The sequence below is a fragment of the Oryctolagus cuniculus genome, chromosome 3, assembly GCF_051225735.1.
Source record: "Oryctolagus cuniculus isolate XC-2025 breed Fujian yellow rabbit chromosome 3, ASM5122573v1, whole genome shotgun sequence".
Classification (NCBI taxonomy): domain Eukaryota; kingdom Metazoa; phylum Chordata; class Mammalia; order Lagomorpha; family Leporidae; genus Oryctolagus; species Oryctolagus cuniculus.
This window is the reverse complement of record NC_142869.1, coordinates 56329284-56354357: the sequence shown is the minus strand read 5'-3', so window position 1 is coordinate 56354357 and position 25074 is coordinate 56329284. Positions and strand designations below refer to the sequence as shown.

The window sequence follows — 25074 nt, the reverse complement described above, 5'->3', positions numbered from 1 at the left end:
TGGAAGAATCAACATCATCAAAATGTCCATTCTCCCAAAAGCAATTTATAGATTCAATGCAATCCCAATCAAGATACCAAAGACATTCTTCGCAGATCTAGAAAAAATGATGCTGAAATTCATATGGAGGCACAAGAGACCTCGAATAGCTAAAGCAATCTTGTACAACAAAAACAAAGCCAGAGGCATCACAATACCAGATTTCAGGACATACTACAGGGCAGTTGTAATCAAAACAGCGTGGTACTGGTACAGAAACAGATGGATAGACCAATGGAACAGAATTGAAACACCAGAAATCAATCCAAACATCTACAGCCAACTTATATTTGATCAAGGATCTAAAACTAATTCCTGGAGCAAGGACAGTCTATTCAATAAATGGTGCTGGGAAAACTGGATTTCCACGTGCAGAAGCATGAAGCAAGACCCCTACCTTACACCTTACACAAAAATCCACTCAACGTGGATTAAAGACCTAAATCTACGTCCTGACACCATTAAGTTATTAGAGAACATTGGAGAAACCCTTCAAGATATTGGCACAGGCAAAGAATTTCTGGAAAAGACCCGGGAGGCACAGGCAGTCAAAGCCAAAATCAACTATTGGGATTGCATCAAACAGAGAAGTTTCTGTACTGCAAAAGAAACAGTCAGGAGAGTGAAGAGACAACCGACAGAATGGGAAAAAATATTTGCAAACTATGCAACAGATAAAGGGTTAATAACCAGAATCTACAAAGAGATCAAGAAACTCCACAACAACAAAACCAACAACCCACTTAAGAGATGGGCCAAGGACTTCAATAGACATTTTTCAAAAGAGGAAAGGCCAACAGGCACATGAAAAAATGTTCAAGGTCACTAGCAATCAGGGAAATGCAAATCAAAAGCACAATGAGGTTTCACCTCACCCCTGTTAGAATGGCTCACATACAGAAATCTACCAACAACAGATGCTGGCGAGGATGTGGGGAAAAAGGGACACTAACCCACTGTTGGTGGGAATGCAAACTGGTCAAGCCACTATGGAAGTCAGTCTGGAGATTCCTCAGAAACCTGAAGATAACCCTACCGTTTGATCCAGCCATCCCACTCCTTGGATTTTAATCAAAGGAGTTTAAATTGACAAACAAAAAACCGGTCTGCACCCTAATGTTTATTGCAGCACAATTCACAATAGCCAAGACCTGGAACCAACCTAAATGCCCATCAATGGTAGACTGGACAAAGAAATTATGGGATATGTATTCTTTAGAATACTATACTGCAGTAAGAAACAACGAAATCCAGTCATTTGCAACAAAATGGAGGAATCTGGAACACATCATGCTGAGTGAAGTAAGCCAGTCCCAAAGGGACAAATACCATATGTTCTCCCTGATCGGTGACAACTGACTGAACACCAAAAAGGAAACCTCCTGAAGTGAAATGGACACTATGAGAAATGGTGACTTGATCAGCATAGCCCTGACTGTTAATGGACAACTTAATACATTATCCCTCTTAGTATTTTTTTTGTCTGTTCTACTTAATATGACTGGTTTAATTCTGTAATTATCACACAGTTATTCTTAAGTGTTTAAAATTAACTGAAATGTGATCCCTGTTAAACATAAGAGTGGGAATAAGAGAGGGAAGAGATGTATAATTTGGGGCATGCTCGGGCTGACTTGCCCCAATTGGTAGAGTTGGAAACATACCAGGGGATTTCAGTTCAATCCCATCAAGGTGGCATGTGCCAATGCCATCTCACTATTCCAAGTGATCAATTTCAGTTCACAATTGATCATAATGAAAGGACTAAGAGTCAAAGGGAGCACATAAACAAGTCTAGTACCTGCTAACACTAACCGATAGAATAAATAAAGGGGAGAGTGATCCAACATGGGAAGTGAGATACTCAGCAGACTCATAGAATGGCAGATGTCCTAAATAGCACTCTGGCCTCAGAATCAGCCCTAATGGCTCTTGGATCTGGCTGAAAAGCCCATGAGAGTATTTCAAGCATGGAAAGCCAAGACACTCTGGCAAAAAGATCTCTGTGAGTGAGATCCCAGTGGAAAGAACAGGTCTTCAAAGAGGGAGGTGCCTTTCTCTGAAGGGAGGAGAGAACCTCCACTTTGACTATGACCGTGTCTAAACAAGATAAGAGTCGGAGAACTCAAGGGGCTTCCATAGCCTTGGATACTCATGACTGGTGCATAGGGAGATTACTGATGCCATAAACAGGAGTGTCAATTTGTTAAGTCAACAACAGGAGTCACTGTGCACTTACTCTTCATGTAGGATCTCTGTCCTTAATGTGCTGTACATTGAGGCTTAATGCTATAACGAGTACTCAAACAATATATTTCACTTTGTGTTTCTATGGGGGTGCAAACGATTGAAATCTTTACTTAATGTACACTAAACTGATCTTCTGTAAAAAAAAAAAAAAAAGAAATTATCAATTCCCAACTTGACTCTCACTGGGATTAAACATGACAATAGGTCTGATCTGATTTCATCATCATTTAAAAAAAATCAAATCATCTATTATTTTTCACTTTATGTTTCTGTGTGGGAGCAAACTGTTGAAATCCTTACTTAAGGTATACTAAGCTGATCTTCTGTATATTAAGATAATCAAAAATGAATCTTGATGTGAATGGAAGGGGAGAGGGAGTGGGAAAGGGGAGGGTTGTGGGTGGGAGGGACGGTATGGGGGGGAAGCCATTGTAACCCATGAGTCGTACTTTGGAAATTTATATTCATTAAATAAAAGATAAAAAAAAAATAACTCCATTTGTCTATTTTTGCTTTTATGGCCTGTGTTTCTGGGGTGTTTCCCAGAAGTCTCTGCTTGCTCCAATATCTTAGAGTGTTTCATTTATTATTATTTTTTTTTGACAGGAAGAGTTGATGAGAGAGAGAGACAGAGCAAAGGTCTTTCTTCCATTGGTTCACTCCCCAAATGACCGCAACGGCCGGTGTGCTGTGCCGATCCAAAGCCAAGAGCCATGTGCTTCCTCCTGGTCTCCCATGCGGGTGCAGGGATCCAAGCACTTGGGCCATCCTCCACTGCCTTCCCGGGCCACAGAAGAGAGCTGGACTGGAAGAGGAGCAACTGGGACAGAATCCAGTGCCCCAGCTGGAACTAGAAACCAGGGTGCCGGCGCCGCAGGCGGAGGATTAGCCAAGTGAGCCGCAGCACTGGCTATGTCTTCTTCTAGTAATTTGATGTTATAAGGTCATAGATTCAGATCCTTAATCCACTGTGAGGTGTTTTTTTTTTATATAAGATATAAGATAGGTATCTTGTTTCAAACTTCTGCATGCAAAGATCCAATTTTCTCAGTGCCATTTATTGAAGAGACTGTCCTTTCTCCAGGATTGATTTTAGTTTATTTATCAAAAATTAGTTGGTTGTAGATGTGTGGATTAATTTTCAGGTTTCTATTCTGTTCCATTGTTCTGCAGGTCTATTTATGTGCCAGTATTACACAGTTTTGATTATAGCTGCCCTATAGTGTGTTTCAAAGTCTGATATTATGATACCTCTGGCTTTTGTGTGTGTGTGTGTGTGTGTGTGTAAGATTGCTTTAGCTATTAGTGATCTCTTATGTTTCACAGAATTTTTGCATGAGAGAAGAATGGTTGGTATCTAGAATCATATTGAATCTATGAATTGTTTTTGGTAGTATGTGCATTTTCATGATATTAATTCTTCTAATCCATGAATTTGGGAGATTTTTCCATTTTAATGTCTTCTATTTCTTTCTTTAATGTTTTATAATTTTCATTGTAGAGATATTTCACATTCTTGGTTAAATGTATTCCAAGGTATTTTAGCTTTTTTGTAGCTATTGTGAGTGGATCTAATCTTGCAAGTTCTTGCTCAGCCTGGCATTGTCTGCGTTTATAATGGCTTCTGGTTTTTGTCTGTTAATTTTATATCCTGTAAGTGTCCCACACTCAGTGATGAGTTCCAATAGTCTCTTCATAGAGTCTTTTGGATCTCCTATATATAGAATAATGTCATATGTAAAAGAGATCATTTGACTTCCTCTTTCCAGTTAGTATCCATTTGATTCCTTTTTCTTACCTAACGGCTTTAGCTGAAACTTCCATAGCTATATTAAATAGCAGTGGTGAAAGTGAGCATCCATGAAAGTTCTGGATGTTAGTGGAAATGCTTCCAACATTTCCCCATGCCATTTGATGCTGGCTGTGGATTTGTCATATATATACTGCCTTGATTTTTACCAGTAATGTTCCCTTTATACTCAATTTGCTTAAAGTTTTTATCATGAAAGAATGTGACATTTTTAAAATGTTTCCTCTACATCTATTAAGATAATCATATTGTTTTTATTCATCCATTTATTAATGTGACTGATCTGCATATTGAACCATCCCTGAATACCATAGATAAATCCTACTTGGTCCATGTGAATGGTCTTTCTGATGTGTTATTGGATTTGATTAGTTTATGTTTCATTGAAGATTTTTGTACATATGTTCATCATTGACATTTGTCTGTCATTCTTTTTTTTAACTTTTATTTAATGAATATAAATTTCCAAAGTACATCTTATGGATTACAATGGCTTCCCCCCCACAACTTCCCTCCCACCCGCAACCCTCCACTTTCCTTCTCCCTCTCCCCTTACATTCACATCAAGATTCATTTTCAATTCTCTTTATATACAGAAGAACAATTTAGTATATATTAAGTAAAGATTTCAACAGTTTGCACCCACACAGAAACACAAAGTGTAAAATACTGTTTGAGTACTAGCTATAGCATTACTTCACATTGAACAACACATTAAGGACAGATATCCTACATGGGGAGTAAGTGCACAGTGACTCCTGTTGTTGATTTAACAATTGACACTCTTGTTTATGGCATCAATAATCACCCTAGGCTCTTGTCATGAGTTCCCAAGGCTATGGAAGCCTTTTGAGTTCACCGACTCTGGTCATATTTAGACAAGGTTGTAGTCAGAGTGGAAGTTGTCTCTTCCCTTCAGAGAAAGGCACCTCCTTCTTTGATGGCCCGTTCTTTCCACTGGGATCTCATTCGAGGAGATCTTTCATTTAGGTCTTTTTTTTTTTTTTGCCAGAGTGTTTTGGCTGTCATTCTCCTTCTATGTTGCATCTTTTTCTGTTTTTGGAATTAAAGTGATGCTGGCCTCATAGAAGGAGTTTTGGAGTACCCTCCTCCCCTTTCAATTACTTTGAATAGTTTGAGAATTGGAATTAGTTCTTTAAAATTCCAGTAGAAATCATTAGTGAAGCCATCATGTCTTGGACTTTTTTTGTTGGGAGGGTCTTTATTACTGATTCAAGCTCTGTCTTGGTTATTGGTCTGTTTAGGTTTTCTTTTTTTTTTTTTTTCTTTAAAGATTTATTTATTTACTTGGAGGTCAGAGTTACACAGAGAGAGAAGGAGAGGCAGACATGGAGAGAGTCCTCCATCCCATGGTTCACTCCCCAGTTGGCTGCAAAGGCCGGAGCTGCACTGATCTGGAGCCAGGAGCCAGGAGTTTCATTAAGGTCTCCCATGTGGGTGCAGGGGCCCAAGGACTTGGGCCATCTTCTACTGCTTTCCCAGGCCATAGCAAAGACCTGGGTTGGAAGTGGAGCAACCAGGACTCGAACTAGTGCCCATATAGGATGCTGGCACTGCAGGCAGCAGCTTTACCAGCTATGCTACAGGGCCAACCACAAGGTTTTATTTTTCTTCATGACTCAATTTTGATAATTCTATGTGTCCAGGAATCTATTTATTCTATATTTTACAATTTGTTGGCATATAGCTCTTTGAAATTATTCTTAATGATTCTTTTTATTTCTGTGCAGTCCATTGTTAACATCTCCTTTTTCAACTCTGATTTTATGGACTTGGTCTGCTTGCTCTTTTTCTGGTTAATTGTGCCTATAGCATATCAATTTTTTTTTTGGTTGGTTGGATCAATGGCCTATCAATATTCTTTATTTTTTTCAGAAATCCAGCTCTACCTTTCACTGATCATTTGTATCATTTTTTATTTTTATTTTATTTATTCTCTAATTTTAATTATTTATTTTCTCCTACTATTTTTGGGTTTTGTTGCTGTTTTTTTAGGACCTTGAGATGTATTGATAACTTGTTTATTGATGTATGTACTAACTGATATAAACTTTTCCTTAACTCTTCTTTTACTGTATACCCTGTTTTGATATGTTATGTTGTCATCTTCACTTGTTTACAGAAATCTTTTTGATTTCCCTTTTAATTTCTTCTATGACCCACTGTTCATTCAGGAACATGGATAGCACATTCAACCCAAAGGCTTTATTAAGCTGGAACATGTTTACTCACCACAGTATCATTTCATGAATTGTTAAGATTCTCCCTTACAGACTATCTGTAGTTGTACAAGAGGTAAATATTTCTCACTAAAATGAGAGAGAATACATACTGGGAATGGTCATGGGGCATATTAGTAAAAGGGAGCTGGAAAGAACACCCAGGAATAAGGATTTGGTAGGGATTTTGAGGACTGTTTAATTAATCACAACTTTCAGAAATTTAAAAAAATATTTTATTAACCATAGAATGGGAAGACTGGAGTGCAACTAAAGCTGTAATTGATAAACTGTAGCAGTCACTTGTATTAGCCTTGGATGGGGATGTATGGAATTTTAATTGTGGACAATATTCCTACTCTACCAAACTATGTGGTTGAAAGAACCAAGCCCTTTAAGTTCTTTTCTGTTTCTACCATGTGGATTCTTCCATCTTAATTTGGTTTCTTGGGAAAGTCATGTTAGAAACCAAGGTTTACTGAATGCTTCTGTTTTCTTGACATTCTATTAAGTACTTTCTTTACATGAATTTTCTCACAAAACCTTTTAAAAAAAACTTTTAGTGAAGGTACTTTTGCTTTCGTATTGTACAGAGGAGGTAACTGAGACTTAGTGTGGATAAATAGCTTGTTTATGGATGTATTACAGTCAGGTGGTAAAGATGGTATTTGGAACCATGCTTTTTTTTTTGTGGCATTATAAGCCACATTACTCATTTTACATGATAAATCAAATAGCTTCTCTTCTGTAAATCCTTTAATATTTATCCATCTGAAAGTAATTTAAGAAATATTTACTAACTCCTCTTGGCCAAAGAACATAAGTATAGGCTTTTAATATTGGATGCTTAAATATAGAACATGAACTAGATATAGGCTTCAACTGTAGAATTTGTATACTCACAAGATCTTGCATGTAATTGCTATGTCTAGTAATTAAAACTAAGTCTCTTGATGGCAGTGAATATATCTTGTTTTTATTAAAGTCCAACATTAGCAAAACAATAGATAGTAAGTCTTGTTGAATGCATATTAAATAAAGATATGAGTCACAGTAAAGCAAAATATAATGCTCTGGTTGCTAACATAAAGTAGCTGTATTTATTTTGTAGCTGTGAGACAATAGTGAAATACCAGAGAAGATACTATTTATCTTTCTCTAAAAGATTTTTTACGTTGTATGAGTCCACTGGTTTCTTTTCTGCAACATTTCATCCCGCTTCATGGAAATATCCATCAAATATAGGGTTCTTCTCAAGTGAGGAAGAGGAAATAGTGCCTTACAATGTCTAGAATTTATTAATATTACTCTTTTTCATTACTTTTCCAATAAAATGTTCAGTTAAACCACTGTTTAGAAATACTTTTAGCAAATAAATTTTAATAACATATAGTGTATAAATTTATAAAAATTATTATACGAGAAACCCAGAGGAGCAGTCTCAAAACTTGTTTTGAAACATCCATGAGCAGATTGACAACCAATTGCACTCTTGTGTTCATCTGACCAGTGCACCTTATTATTTGGGGAGAAGATTATCCATGACATAGAAATATCACTCTCTTCAGTAACTCTTCTCAAAGCCTTAGACATTTTCAGACTTTAATAACCTGGAAAGTGAAGCACCAATTTTTCTCCAAGTTGACAGGAAAATAACTTCTGTAACAGGTGCAAAGATCAATACAAAAGTTATGTTATGGTATACAAAGTTGATCTTTTTACTCACCTCACAAACTTCATCTTGGTTTATATAGCATTGGATAGTAAAATCAAAATGATGAGAAAATTAAAGAATCAGGGAACCAGGACTTTCACAAAATGATCTTATATGACTATAAAGATTCTAAAACAGATGTTCTTTTTTTTATTTTTTATTTTTTTGACAGGCAGAGTGGACAGTGAGAGAGAGAGACAGAGAGAAAGGTATTCCTTTTTGCCTTTGGTTCACCCTCCAATGGCCGCCGCAGCTGGCGCACTGCGGCTGGCGCACCCCGCCTATCTGAAGACAGGAGCCAGGTGCTTCTCCTGGTCTCCCATGGGGTGCAGGGCCCAAGCACTTGGGCCATTCTCCACTGCCTTCCCGGGCCACAGCAGAGAGCTGGCCTGGAAGAGGGGCAACCGGGACAGAATCCGGCACCCCGACCAGGACTAGAACCTGGTGTGCCGGCGCCACAAGGCGGAGGATTAGCCTACTGAGCCCAGCGCCGGCCTAAAACAGATGTTCTAAAGCCTACCTTCCCTAAAAATCATCTAGAAGACTGAAAATTATATATTTTGGAGCCTCTTTCTGGAACTAATGAATCAGAATAATCAAATAAGGTATATAGAGATTGTGTGTAGTTTTTATCAACCTCAGTATGTCAAGCTCTTTTGCGAAAATACCCGTTGAGTTTCGCTGTTTGGTAACTCATTTAGGCAGGAGAAAAATGGGAGATCAAAAGAATCATTACACTAATTATCTGCTAGGCTGTACAGGATCTTTATGTACTGAAATTAGGCCTACTTAATGATTTAAAATTATTAGCCACACAAAAGTGATTTTTATCCTTATTCTTTGTTTATGACCAGGACTGTCTGTGTCCATTCTAAACCTGCTTCATCACGTCATGGAGGTGCTGCACTAAGGAGTGTTATAAGATGGCATTTGTCTGGAGGTAAGCCAACATCACTCAACTGCTTAAAATTGGAGAAAATTGATCAGAGCTTCTCTCAGAAGAGTTCTAGATTTATTTGGAAGTGATATTTTGATAACCGTCTTGCTGGTTGTGTGGGGTGGTAAGGAGGGTTGCACTGATGGGCCAATGCTCAAAATTAAATGGCATATTTTCTTATACCTTCTTTATAGTCATCAAAGTAGCAGTCATGCATCATTGCTGCTGGCTGATAGTTTGGTGTGTTAAGAGCCTGAGTAATCAAAAGATCCTTAAGTTGAATTTAGGATAATTAAGTGAAAATCTATGAAAAATTACTTTACACTACCTATACATTACAAACTTTAGTTAACATATACTTTCTTTTTGACTAACAGTCATGCATAAATTATATGTGCTTGTTTTTAGTCAAATTTATATGCTGTCTATAAAATAGTGTATTTGATTTTGTTAGAGAATTTTAAGTTGTTTATGAAGGCAAATTTTCAAAGACCTTTAAGCAAAGTGAATATTTAAAATTACTGACACAAACTATTTGCAGATAATGTCTATCTATTCATTGACATGCTATCCAAGAATATATGTTGTTTAGTAGACATTTAACCTAGTGATTAAGATACCTGCACCCTGCATCAGAGTACCTGTGTTTGAGTCCCTATTCTGTCTCCTGACTGCCGTTCCCTGTCAATGAGACCCTGGGAGGCGGTGTTGATAGCTCACTTGATTGTGTTCCTGCCACCCACTCTGTCTCTACCATTCTCTCTCTGTCTCTTGCTCTTTCTCTCCCTTCCTCCTCCCTCTCTCCATTTAATCAGCATTTGCTACACAGCATTTCTACAACTCATATCTGAGTGAGTCTTCATATTTTGAGGTTAATGAACTTAAATGTGTAAAAACAAATCGTCCAAATACTCACTGTTCAATTTTCTATTATTTTTCATTTTGTGATAACAATTTAGGTGCTAATTTCCTAGTAAAATAGATGTTTACTTTCGTTTTTGATATAGGTGTCCATTAGCTATATATAGGATACATTATTTGATCTATTCTTAAAAATATTTTACTGGTTTGGTGAAGTTGTACAAACTCCTGGTACCAACATGAGAAATACTCCCAGTTTCATCTGGGTGTAGTTTTAGAAATGAATGAGAAAGTTAGTGATTGTTTACTTTTGTAATCTGTCCTTCAGATATTACATTGCTCTTTCCTACAGTACTGGAGGACAGCTTCTTAATGTCATTAAACTTTCCCATGATTCTTCAAACCAGACAAGAATTCTGTTATCACAGGACTCCAAGGATTTTCTAGCTAATAAATGTGGGCCTTTTATTATGTATTAAAGTTGAATTATTTAAAACTTTATTAATTATTCTACTTTTTATTGATTACTTGGGTAAAATTAATCCAAAATTAACTGAGGGAAATATTAAAAAGAACATTCTTGCCAAATGATTTTAAACAGTATTCTATTAATATGTACTTTTTTCTATTAGAGAAATAAAAAGATAATGGCTACACTGTCTCATTAAATAAGCTTTTTTAAATATGAAGGGTGACTTATTGTTTTAGGAATATTATCTCAAACCTGTACTCTATGGCTTTCAGGATATTAAACAGAGTGACATTTTGAGCTTTATGCTCATTTTAAATATTGACTATCTTATAAGATAAATCAAATGGCCCAGCATTCCTTTGCAGACACTTGTTTTAGTTTGCTTATATTACTCTTATATATTTGATCAGAGACTCAAATTGTAAACTTTTCTGACATCACATTTGATATTCATAGAGGATTCTTTTTCTCAATATCATCACTGAACCTTTAAAAAATAGATTTACATTTAGTTCTATGCTTTAAAAGATATAATATAGTTCTCCATGGTTACTGTGCATATTTTGCTTATTATGTAACTGAATTTACTGTCAATGCAATTTTATCCACCTTGTACTGAGTTCTAATTGGATCAGTTTTAATTTCAGGTGTTTGATAATGAAATAAAAATTATTATATATAACATGACAAGAAAGCTATTCTACAACAATGTTATGATTTATCATATATTTTTGTTGAATGCATGGAAACAGTGGAGGGTAGTTAGCTGAAGAAAAGTAAAAGGACCAATTCTCCTCCTCCTTTTAGTTAAAAAAAAAAAAGATGACCTAAATGAACGATCTCTGAGTGAGAGCCCAGTGGAAAGAACGAGCCATCAAAGAAGGAGGTACCTTTCTCTGAAGGGAGGAGAGAACTTCCACTTTGACTATGACCTTGTCTAAATAAGATCAGAGTTGGTGAACTCAAAAGGGTTCCATAGCCTTGGCAACTCCTGACAAGAGCCTAGGGTGATTGCTGACACCATAAACAAGAGTGTCAATTGTTAAATCAACAACAGGAATCACTGTGCAGTTGCTCCCCATGTAGGATATCTGTCCTTAAAGTGTTATACTATGTGAATTAACGGTATACCTAGTACTTAAACAGTACTTTACACTTTGTGTTTCTGTGTGGGTGCAAACTGTTGAAATCTTTACTTAGTATATACTAAATTGATCTTCTGTATATAAAGATAATTGAAAATGAATCTTGATGTGAATGGGATGGGAGAGGGAGTGGGAGATGGGATGGTTGCAGGTAGGAGGGAGGTTATGGGGGTGGGAAAGCCACTGTAATCCAAAAGCTGTACTTTGGAAAATTATATTTATTAAATAAAAGTAAAATAAATAAATACATAAATAAATAAAACCAGAGGGAAAAAAGTAAAAGGAATAACTTGCAACTGAATGTCAGACTTTCCAAAAATTCATTGTTCTTTTCTCTCTGTAGAGAAACTTACATAAGATATAAACCTCCCAAAGTTCATGACTATGATTTTATTCTCTATCCCTGTGTTTTCTTTCAAACATTTTTTATATATCTTTTTATTTAAGCTGTGAGGTTTTCTTTTGGCTCTATGGGTAATTGGACAAAAATCAAAACTGCCTCCCCTTATTATTGATGAAATTGTGGGAAAGGGGAGGGTTGCGGGTGGGAGGGACGTTATTTGGGGGGGAGGAAGCCATTGTAATCCATAAGCTGTACTTTGGAAATTTATATTCATTAAATAAAAGTCAAAAAAAAAGAAATTGGAGAATTTTTTTCCACACAAACCCCATTCTTCTATACTTCTCATTGAGGTCACTTATTTCATCACCCCATACCCACATTTTCAAGTTTTGCTAACTAAGTAGACATCCACCATGAGTATGAATACATTTAGATCTGAAAATATATTGCAATGGATTAGATATAAGATTAAAGAAAGAAGAGTCAGATGGTTTTTAGATTTCCAGAGCTAGTTGTTTTGGTGCTCTTTATTGAAATAGATAATGTACCAAAATTTTAGAGAGAATCATGAAATCTGAGCTTATCACATCAAGTTTGAAATGTCAAGTGGGTTTTCTCAGGAAGAGGTTTTACTTAATTGGGCCACTAATAAGAATGAGGCAAAAGATTTGAGGTATTGGTAAAAATAATAGTTGGTTGAAAAAAAAGTGTTATAAAGTTTGAACTGTTTTGTGATGGAGATGAAAACTAGATGGAATTAATGAGGAAATCTAAGAGAGAACAGGAGCTGAAGATTTCGGTCTGCTTAAAAAATTGAGTGATTATTGGGAGATTGGACGCTAGTATCAAGATGTCATGAGTAATTCTGGGAGCTGAGTGCATTGCTATACACAACAGATGTTATTCATGATTCAAAGGTGAATTGAGCCAGATAGTCTGAAGATGAATGCATGGAGAGATGAATGCATTAAGGGCTGAAAGTACTTTCAGATGATTCCCAAGGATGACAGAAATTTGAGATTTTCTGTGGTGATCTGGCTTCACAGTTAAGCTACTTTTTATTATTGTGCAAACAGATGGGACAAACTCCCTTTCGTTGGAAAAAAATGTCCTTCCCCATGAGGCTATTTTACAGAACTCAAGATTTAGAAATTGACTGTAGCTCTTAGAAAATACAGGTTGAATCACTCAATAATTAGATATATCAAGTACTTCCTCTCTTCTGGACATCATTCTAGAGACTAGAGTTGCTACAAAGAGCAAGGCAAACCAATGTCCTTGGCTGTCTTGGAACTAAGATATGAAACTTGGAACTACTGATGTGAAAATAGGGCTGTGTGGTAGGGAGTTGAAAATGAGCCAATAAAAATTAAATTTCTAAATAAAAGTTCAATGATTTTGCAAGAATTCTCTTGATATACTAGGAGCAATAATTAGGTAAGGAATTTACTGTGTTAAAGTATAATTAACCAGTTTCAGGGAATGGAAAACACCTGTTTCTTAGCCCTTGAAAAATGTGTACAATGTAGTTATTCTATTGATATAAGGCTACTCACTTATGGTTTTATTGAATCTGACTTTTATTAAAGGGCAGGAAAAGATTTGTTTTCTTTTGTTTTGGGAAGTGTAAGTAATTGACTTTTTATTTTAGAGACATTGTTAGTAACAGATGGTGAGAAAATGAAAGAACTACATCTCTTAATACTGTTCCTTGATCATGTATCATGCATGCTTAATTATGTGCCATATATTCTAGTGAGTGTTCGATAAGAAATAGAATATATGCCAATTTTTATAATGTATAAATTCAGATACTTGTTGGACACAGTTGAAATATTTTTCCTGCATTTTTGTTTCCTTATTTGAATCCTCACAAAAATTATTGAATAAACAAGCATTTTTTCTCATTATAATTTTTGTATTATTCCCTTTCCCTCATATGAAATGGCCAATTTATTACTATCAGAAGATTTTTATGTGAAAATCCTTTTTTTTTTTTTTTTTGACAGGCTGTTAGACAGTGAGAGAGAGAGACAGAGAGAAAAGTCTTCCTTCCTTTGGTTCACCCCCCAAATGGCCACTACGGCCGGTGCACTGTGCCAGTCTGAAGCCAAAGCCAGGTGCTTCCTCCTGGTCTCCCATGCAGGTGCAGGGCCCAAGCACTTGGGCCATCCTCCACTACCTTCCTGGGCCACAGCAGAGAGCTGGACTGGAAGAGGAGCAAGCGGGACAGAACTGGCGCTCCAACCGGGACTAGAACCCAGGGTGCCGGCACCGCAGGCAGAGGATTAGCCTAGTGAGCCGCGATGCCGACCCTATGTGAAAATTCTTGATTTATTTAATGAAGAATGGAATATTAAGTGGAGATTCTGATCACTTAATATTTTGTTTTGGAGATAACCAAGTGGATTTTATTCTACTATCCCAGACGTACTATATCTCACACACTTCTCTCTGTTCTTTTTCTAAATCTATACAAGATATGATGAATGGGCAAGTAAGAGGCAGACAATATGGTACTCTGACCCAAGTTTATACTGGAGAAACAGATTTTGTGCATGTGTTTGTGAAAGTGGTCCATCATTGAGCAATGTTACATTTCTCCTTGGAAATCCAAGTGCAATATGAAGAATCATAATGTGAATAACACTTTGATTAGTACAGTTATCTCTCTAAAGTTGAAAATCTTATATTCCTGTTGACTTTTAAACTAGATGACACCTCAAAGAATTGAAAATATTTCAAGGTCAGAAAATATTTTCATCTAATAATCAATTGCAACTAATCCATATGTTAATTTTTTGCATAATTCCTTATTATTTAAAGAAAACATTTTTACTTTAAAATGAGTAATTATGTGAATCATTCTAAATTATCAAATTGTCAGTTGCTTCCTATTTATTTATTTTTATTTAATTAATTAATTAATTTATTTATTTATTTTTGACAGGCAGAGTGGACAGTGAGAGAGAGAGACAGAGAGAAAGGTCTTCCTTTTGCCGTTGGTTCACCCTCCAATGGCCGCCACGGCCGGCGCCTATCCGAAGGCAGGAGCCAGGTGCTTCTCCTGGTCTCCCATGGGGTGCAGGGCCCAAGTACTTGGGCCATCCTCCACTGCACTCCCTGGCCACAGCAGAGAGCTAGCCTGGAAGAGGGGCAACCGGGACAGAATCCGGCGCCCCAACCAGGACTAGAACCCGGTGTGCCGGGACCAGAAGGTGGAGGATTAGCCTACTGAGCCGCGGCGCGGGCCCCTATTTATTATTAAGATTATTAAGATTTATTATTAAGATTTATAGTAATAGTGTGATTTATTAACACATGTATACAGTATATAATGATCTAAAGAAGATAATTAACATTTCCATTTTCTATTATTTCTTTTTTTTTAAAGATTTTTTTCTTTATTTATTTGAGAGGTAGAGTCACAGATAGAATGAGGGAGAGACAGGAAGAACGGTCTTCCATCTGCTGCTTCACCCCCCAAATGTCCACAATGACTAGAGCTGGACCGGTCTGAAGCTAAGAGCCAGGAGCTTCTTCTTGTTCTCCCACGTGAGTGCAGGGGCCCAAGCACTTGGGCCATTTTCCAGTAATTTCCCAGGCCATAACAGAGAGCTGGATCAGAATTGGAGCAGCTGGGACTAGAACTGGCACCCATATTGGATGCTGGTGCCACAGGTGGTGACTTAGCCTACTCTGCCACAGCACTGGCCCCTCTTATTATTTCCTTATATTTGAAGGCTTCAAGCTCCTCTCTTCTAAAATATATAATGTATAGTTGTGAATTGTAGTCACCTATTGTGCTGTTACCCACTTCCCAACCTTTCTTTCTCCCCTCTTCCAGTCCTTCCCAACCTCTAGTGATCATAGGTCTATATTATAATTGACATTTGAACACTGCCAGATTTGAAAGAGGTGGTATTCAGTATTTGTCTTTCAATGTCTTATTTTACTCAGTGACCTCCATTTAACTGCAAATGAGAGAATTTCATTCTTTTCATGACTGAATAATGTACCATTGTCTGTTTGTATTTCTTCTTTATTCCTTCATCTGTTGATGGATACCTTATTGATTCTATACCTTAACTACTATGAATAAACATGGAATGCAGCTATCTCTTTGATATGGGGGGACATATCCAGTTGTAGTATTGCTAGATCATAGTAGTTCTATTTTTAGATTTTGAGGGAATCTACATACTGTTTTCTACAGTGGCTCTAATAACTTACATATCTACCAACAACGTGCATGAGTCCTCCATTTTCCGCAACCTTGTAACCTTCTTTCTTTTTGATACAACCATTCTAATTGGAGTGATGTGTTATCTTATTATGATTTTGATTTGTATTTCCATGATGATTAGTGTTGAGCACTTTTTCATATGCTTGCTGGTCATTAAGTCTTTTGAGGAAAGTCTTTTCAATCATATGTCAATTTTTAAATCAGATTTTTGTTATTGATGAGTAATTTGAATTACTTTTAATTCTGGATATTAATGCTTTATTGGATGAATAGTGTGTTAATATTTTCTCACATTCTGCTGATTTTTTCTTCACTCCGTGAATTGTTTCCTTTGTCTTGCAAAGGTATCTTAGTTTGGTATAATCCCATTTTTCTATTTTAACTTCTGTTGGCTTGTATTTGTGGTATTATCAAAAAAATTTAAAAAACACTTTGTCTACACTGTTGTGTTGAAGTGGTTCTCCTACATCCCAGTAACTTCATGGTTTCAGATTGTATATGTAGGTATTTGAACAACTTTGAGTTGGCCTTTCTGTGTGTTACGAGGACGTGGTCTAATTTCATTCTTCTCTAATTGAATATCCAGTTTTGACAGTATCAGTAGTTGAAGAGACTGTCTTTTCTCCAATGTATATTCTTCATACTTTTGTAAATAAGTTGGCTGTATATGTGTGTATTTATGTCTGTTTTCTCTATTATCTTCCATTGCCTGTGTATTGGTTTTTATTCTAGTATCATGATATTTTGTTATTATAGCTTTGTAATAGGATTTAAAGTCATATTGCATTGCCTTCAGTTTTCCTCCCCCATCCTAAGATCACTATGGCTATTCTGGGTCTTCTGTGGTTCCACATACATTTTAGCGTTTTCTTTTCTATTCTGTAAAAAGTGTCATTGGTAATTTGAAAGGCATTGCATTGACTCTGTGAGAGTACATGCTTATTATCAACACAATGGCATTGGATTTCATCAACAAAATTAATTTCTCAATATTATGCTTTTAATTCAGAGAAATAATTTCAGAAAATTTAGGAACCATAAAGAAAGCCTAAGTGTATATTTCAATGCTATTATTTTAATGATTATTACCTAGGGGATTTAGATGAAAATTCTTTAAATTTAAAAAGGCTAAATTCCCTTTGTTCCTAACCTGATCATTAACGTAAAATGCTGCTATGTTTGGGTCTGTCATTGCTGTTACTGTTCTTTATAGTTCTTGAAAAAATAATACTACTTTTGAGTTTTACTCCATGTCTTGAAGTCAAAGGTTCATGATATCCAAAGAGCACAACTATTACATGATATGTAATAGTTACATGTTACAAGTTTCATATAATTCAGTAAAACTATTCTTAGACCTATACATTTTCACAAGAAATCTAACAAAGCTGAAGGAAGAAAGTGGCCAGGTAAATATAGTAGTCTGGTGGTCATTACACTCAAGGAGAGGATACATGTTTCCTCCTAAATGGATTGGCATTAAAATTTAAGAAGAGTCTGCTTGTCCTTATCCTTGCTCCCCTCACTTTGCTAACTGTACATAATGCTTTACTACCATTGTGAAAGTTTCTTGTTAAAATGATGCAAAATTTTTAAACATTTATATTTAAATATACATCTGTATTATGTTTTTTCATACACCAAATCCAAGGAAATATTTGAATGTGATTCCTTTGAATATACAATCTTCTATCTCAACTCTAATTTTTCTCTGAGGCATGAACAAGAACCAGATCACATTTACTCCCTGGTGTCCTTCCTCTCAATTCGATAAAAATATATCACTGTCATTATGTTTGAAACGGCTTCTCTTTTTAAAGATTCATTTATTTGAAAGGCAGAGTGACAGAGACAGGGGGAGAAATACACACACACACACACACACACACAGGGAGAGAGAGAAAGAGAGAAATAGTTCAATCAATCCACTGGTTCCTACCCTAAATGGCTACAACATCTGGACCATGGTGGAGCTAAGAGCCAGGAGCCTCACCTTTGTTTTGCACATGGATAGTAGCCACTCAAGTACATGGTTCATTTGCTTTCTTTCCATGAACATTAGCAGTAAGCTGGATCTGACACAGATCAGCCAGAGCTCAAACTGGCCCTCCAATGTTGGATGCCAGTCTCATTAACAGTGGCTTAACCCACGGAAGAGAAATTCTGCCCTAAGCCTATTTTTAAAGGAAGATATAGTTATAAGTAATATTCTTTTTTTTAAAAAAAGACCCATTTTTATTTTATTTGAAACACAGAGTTAGAGGGAGAGAGAAAGGGAAAGTGAGAGTTCTTGCATTTGCTGCCTCACTCCCCAAACAACTGCCACAGCTAGGGCTGGGTCAGGATGAAGCCAGGAGCCAGAAAATCCATCCACGTCTTCCATGTAGGCTTTAGGAGCCCAAGTACTTGAGCCATCTTCTGCTGCTTTCCCAAACATATTAGTAGACACCAATATTGGAAGTAGAATAGCTAAGACGCAAACCAGTTCTCATAAGGGGTGCCAACATTGCATCTAGCAGCTTAACCCACTGTGCCACAATGCTAGCTTCGAAAGTAATGTTCTTAATAATAATGTAAACCTATCATAATTACCAAACTTATCCTCTTATATTTGGTCTACTCTTCTAAGTAGATCTACTCTCCAAAGTAGGCTTTGCATTTTTAATTGTTCTTCTGTATAACTTGACTGTGAAAAACTTCATAATAACACTACCTACAATTTGTTGAGTACATCTTTGTGTAAGATACATTGAAATTTATTATATGTAATTTCAACTAATAATTTAATGAAAGTTGGTTAATATTTAATGTTTGGCGACTGAAAAAGAAGACGAAAATGCCACTTTTTCCAATCTGAGTATTTACTTAAAAATGGATACAGATGGTAGCAAGTTTAGTGTGGCTGGCATTACACAATATCTCTGCTACTCTTCTGTAGATAAAGGATAAAATATGCTACAAGAAAAGAAGCTATTAGAAAAATATAATTTTGAGGAAATAAATGAATACAGTTTAAATATAACTAATGCAATCGAAATGTACATATGACTACAGAGTATTTAAATATATGACTACAGCATATTTAAAAAATTAAAAGGAAATAGAATATGGCTAGATTATTGGGAGACAATTATTCATGGATAAATCTAATTTTTTACAGTGAGGCATTGTTGTGAAAGATAGTTTCATACACACAGAGTCTTGTGTCACTGGCCTGGACCACTCCATTACCTTGAGATAAAGATTCCAAAAAGACTTTATTGTGAATAGCTACCTTGTGCGCACATTTCTTTCTCAATTTCAAGCTCAATGAGTACATTGCCTTTCAGAATTCATGGAGCAGAGGATCAAGAGGGGAACTGGAGGGGAGTGTGATGGTCATTCGCCCTGCCTCTGCTGTCAAGGATACCTGTTAGCCACGGGGGACAGTGCACACTGTTGAACCTGATCTTGCTCTGCCTATTTTTTATGTGAAAGCATTCTTCCATCTAATTCTTTACTGTGACTGTGTTTTCTGTAATGATTTGGGTACCAAAATGCAGGGGCTGAAGTATCTGGACATTCGTTTCTGGTGGTTGACATCCTTACATCTTTGTTTTTCTCTGTGTGGTTGGACTCCTCCTCTGGCATTGATTCCTCATGTGTGATATTCTGCCCTCACGCACTGATGACTCACTATTCTGGACTGTCTTTTGGAGGATGCTGCTGTATTGAATAATCTTGGGAAATAGGAAATGTCTGTTTCTGGAGTAAAGTGCAGGTTTTGTTTATTGACCTGGAAGACTGAGATATCTGCTTCCAGAGCAAACTGCAAAGGTGCTTAGGGTTCAGTATAAAACTGTATGACACCAGATAGGCTTTATTACGGCAGTTATGCTGCCACTTGGGAAGCCCATGTCCAAACTGGAGTGCCTGGTTTGAGTCCCTATATTCTGCTTCCAGTGCAGCTTCCTGCTGACTCTGGGAGGAAGCAGATGATGGCTTATGTAGCCTGTCTCTGTTACCCACATGGGAGCCTTAGTTGGAGTTCCAGATTCCTGACTTTGGTCTGATCCAGCTCTGGCTGTTGCAGTCATCTGGAGAGTGGTTCAGTGGATGGGAGATGTCTGTCTCTCTGCATTTCATACAGAATTTAATAATTAAAAACTAAAAAAGTCACTCTAAATCAAAATATAGGCATTACAATGTATTCATTTCATATAAATTGCTATTATGCAACTTTCATGTTCTCTAAATTCAAGGTCCCTAGTGGCTTCTCCTGTAATGAAACCTATTGTGCAAGTCATTTGGTTCTCTTCATGCTTTGCTCTTTGAATTGGGTAAAAGAAAATAATGACATATTGGCTATTGCTATTGATCTGAGTAATAAACTGTTGTTTCTCTCCTAACCAGGAATCTTATGTCTCTACCAATTTCCATGAAGTTGTAGCATTCTAACAGGGTAACTTTAAGGAAAATAAAATATCATTTCCTCAGATCTTTTTTTTTTTTACTCTTGCTGTCTTTCTCTTTTTTTTTTTTAACTTTTATTTAATGAATATAAATTTCCAAAGTACAGCTTATGGATTACAATGGCTTCCCCCCCCCCATAGCTTCCCTCCCACCCGCAACCCTCCCCTTTCCCACTCCCTCTCCCCTTCCATTCACATCAAGATTCATTTTCGATTCTCTTTATATACAGAAGATCAGGTTAGCATACATTAAGTAAAGATTTCAACAGTTTTTATCCACATAGAAACACAAAGTGAAAAATACTGTTTGAGTACTAGTTATAGCATTAAAACTCAGTGTACAGCACATTAAGGACAGAGATCCTACATGAGGAGTAAGTGCACAGTGATTCCTGTTGTTGATTTAACTAATTGACACTCTTTTTTATGGCATCAGTAATCATCCTAGGCTCTTGTCATGAGTTGCCAAGGCTATGGAACCCTTTTGAGTTCACCAACTCTGATCATATTTAGACAAGGTCATAGTCAAAGTGGATGTTCTTTCCTCCCTTCAGAGAAAGGTACCTCCTTCTTTGATGACCTGCTCTTTCCACTGGGATCTCACTCGCAGAGATCTTTCATTTAGGTCATTTTTTCCCCCAGAGTGTCTTGGCTTTCCATGCCTGAAATATTCTCATGGGCTTTTCAGCCGGATCCGCATGCCTTAAGGGCTGATTCTGAGGCCAGAGTGCTGATTAGAACATCTGCCATTCTATGAGTCTGCTGTGTATCCCACTTCCCATGTTGGATTGTTCTCTCCCTTTTTGATTCTATCCGTTCGTATTTGCAGGCACTAGTCTTGTTTATGTGATCCCTTTGATTCTTAGTCCTATCATTATGATCAATTGTGAATAGAAATTGATCACTGGGACTAATGAGATGGCATTGGTACATGCCACCTTGATGGGATTGAATTGGAATCCCCTAGTATGTTTCTAACTCTACTGTTTGGGGCAAGTCAGCTTGAGCATGTCCCAAATTGCACATCTGTCCCCTCTCTTATTCCCACTCTTATATTATCACAGTGATCACTTTTCAGAGCTTTTAACATATATACCTTTCTGGAATTGGATATATATTGATATCAGCCATACATTAAAGTACATTGCTGTACTTTAGTATCTTTTCCAGTTTTGAGAACTTTCAGATTTATGTAAATGCAATAATTACTAACTTTCAGCTTTGAATTTTAAAAGAGATGGCTAAATATAACAATTACTAACTTACAGGTATAATTGCTAGTAGAATTATCCACTTTGGTATCAACGCATAATTTTTATAGCAAAAAATAGACATAAAATTGGTTCTTGAAGAATATTTACCATTGGTCTACTTAAAGCCAGATTTACAATATCTGTACATATTTAGGTGAAGGAATAACTGTAGAACATTTTTAACTAGTTACTTGAAAGACTGTTTTGATGCTTACTTTCACAATAGATAGTTGTAACAAATATTTTTAAAAAGATTTTAAAATAAAATGTATATCTGATACTGCAAAAATAAACTGGTTGACTCAGGATGATTTTATTTAGTCTTCTTTAGTGAATTAAAAAACATCTGTGTTTCCTCTGTAATGAGAAAGAAATTCTTTTCATAGACTGCCTATGTTGAGAATGCTAAATCTCCACACTTGCAGCAGTCTGTACACCACAGATCATGGCAGATTCTCACGTTGGAATTGTGAAGCTAAACATTGTTGTGAATTACTTCAACCCAGCATATTTTTGTGACCTCGTCTTGCACTTCCAATTATAACCATGTTATAATTGCACCACAAAATTTTCAGTTTTAAAACATAAGACTATCAAGAAGTAATGAAATTTGATAAAGTTTTTAGAAAACTTATCAACATTTTAAAACCAAAAAGTAGGCTTAAAATAATATAACTTGATTTTAATTCCTTTTTAAGTGTCCCTATAAGAACTTTTCTCTGCCACTTCAAGATAACATATATTTAACACGGATCTTGAAAAAGAATTGTTTCTGCTATTTTATAAATTTTACATTAATCCTAAATATGTGTGGTTCTGTTTTAGTCCATTTTCTGTTTCCATAGAAAATGATCCAGGACTACATATGCTATAAAGAAAAGAGACTTATAAGCTTATAGTATTGAGTCTAATGCTAACTAGAAGACTAAGACTGGGTGCCCCCTCCCACTTTTTGTTTTGGATTTCTGATAACACGGCAGGAGTGTTGTAAGACTGGTGGGTAGTAGGTACAGAAAGAAGCTCAGGTGAGGAGGCAGGCTCCCTCAGAGATAATCTTCTGAAGTGAGGTACCCTTGACCAAATAACCTCCCTAAAGGACCAACACATTAAAAAGTCCACAACCTTGACACCATCGTACTCAGACCAAGCTTCTAACACAGGAAGCTTGATGAGGCGCCAGAGCTGTGGCATAGAAGGTAAAAGCTGCTGCCTGCAGTGCTGGCATCCCTTATGGGCACCAGTTCCTGTCCCACTGCTCCTCTTCCAATCCAGCTCTCTGCTATGGCCTGCAAAAGCAGTAAAAGATGGTCCGAGTCCTTAGGCTCCTGCACCCACGTGGGAGACCCAGAAGATGCTCCTGGCCCCTGGCTCCAGATCAGTACAGCTCTGGCTGTTGCAGCCATCTGGGGACTGAACCAGTGGATGGAAGATTCTCTGTCTCTCTCTCTCTCTCTCTCCCTCCCTGTGCCTCTGCCTCTGCCTCAGCCTCTGCATCTGCCTTTCAAATCATCAAATAAGCAAATAAATGTTTTTAAAAAAGAAGCTGGGTGAGAGTAGGGGGTAGGAAATGAAGCACATGAAATCCACAGCAAGTGCATTAACTGCTTTCTTTTCAAAGAGCTTACAGTATGGATTTTTTTAAAAATTCATTTTTATTTATTTACTCAAAAGGCAGAAAGAGATAGGGAGAGAGATCATCTGCTGGTGCACTCCCCAAATGGCCACGGTGTCCAGAGCTGGATCAAGCAGAAGCCAGGAGCCAGGGATTCCATCCACATCTCTCACATGGGTGGCTGAGGTCCAAGCACTGGGGACATCTTCTACTGCCTTCGAGGTATATTAGCAGGGAGCTGGACCAGAAGTGGAGTTGCCAGACTCAAACTGGAGCTCATATGGGATGCTGGCTTGTGGGCAGTGGCTTAATCTGCTGTGCCCAATGCCCGCCCCAAAGAATTTATACTTTGTATGTAAATAACACATAACCTGTATGAGCTCATCATATAATGATAAATAAGTCAATGTTGGGGTTATCTCCTTATATTCAGTCATCCTTTTCCATTGCACTATAAAAGCATGTGGGCAGGAGCCAATGCTTGTGGAATGTTAATTGGGTTTTAAGCAATGTGTAATAATTTTCCAAGTATTGCTTTATAGTATGATATGTCAGGGGTGTCCAGTACTGCTCTCAGGCTTGGTGATGAAACATAGGACTCAGAAGCTGCTGTAAGCTTGGTTTCATTTATTACAATCAGAGGATACAGATCAAAATTAACAAGGGGAAATGGTGCCTTGAGTGAAGTTAAAGGAGGAAACAGGAGCAGATTTCTAGGTGTTCTCTCCCTGGGAGAGATGTGGCTATCAGATGCGATGTCCTTACTCATCCAGCACTAAGGTATGACATCAGGTAAGCTTTTTCCAATTTAGGAAGCTCACATGAGCGTCTCTCCAGGGTTTTTATTGGGAATGAGTCACAAAGGTATAGTCAACCTTAATTGGATTCTAGCACCATCTCCAACTACCTTCCTCTCATGTCCCAAACAAAAACAGGCATCATCTTAAATCACAGTGTTAGGATAAACACTGTCACTGTTCAGAGACTCTAGATACACTGCCAGAGAAACTTAGTGAAGATACATTTATTGACATAAATAAGGAAAATTGTTGTGACAAATAGGATCAAGATGCCCCAGAGGAAAGTGATGCTGGCAAAAAGAAATTACATTAATGGAGCTCTTGGAGATACTTCCCAACGTTGAAAGTATAAAGGATAAAATGTTGCAAGATAATAGAAGCCTTTAGAAGGAGCATGACAATTTGCCAAGGGTAGAAAAGAGTCTCCGTTTATTTTGTAAGTTTTCTGGAGAAGGGCAAGTAGGCATTCAAACTTATCTTGATAGGTCTTCCTTTTTTTTTCCTCGCAAACAAAATCTTAAAGTTTTAATCTTTTTAACTATAGTATATAAATAATAAATAGTTTTATTAGTAATTTCACTTTCTCATATATTTAAAATTGAGGTTAGGGAATTTTAAATATTTTAACAAATTTTTTAAATATCCTGAAACAATTAAAGTTTTCTGATTAATAATTTTAATTTTTTCTCATAACAATTTCTTTTTTACTTTTTAATTAATATATAGAGAATAGATTTCATATATTTCATAGGTAAAATTCTAAGATAACTACAATTCATGTCTCCTGTTCTTCCCTCAAACCTTCCCCTTCCTTTTTTTTTCTTTAGTTTTTGCAAAAACCTAGTTTCAGTCCTCTCTATAATCATAGGTTTAATGCATCACCAACCGCAATATTCAATAA

General features: G+C 36.7%; 1 long non-coding RNA gene across 4 annotated transcripts in view; it reads left to right on the top strand.

Moving 5' to 3' along the window:
* Positions 1-25074, top strand: part of LOC149127343 (uncharacterized) — a 213118-nt gene that overhangs the window by 87113 nt on the left and 100931 nt on the right. For 2 of the 4 annotated variants that reach the window (XR_016231480.1, XR_016231482.1), the window contains exon 2: positions 8908-8993. This is a non-coding gene — a long non-coding RNA (uncharacterized LOC149127343). Of the gene's footprint in view, positions 1-8907; positions 8994-10179; positions 10323-25074 lie in introns of those variants that run through there. The other 2 variants (XR_016231483.1, XR_016231481.1) reach the window with 2 other exon arrangements.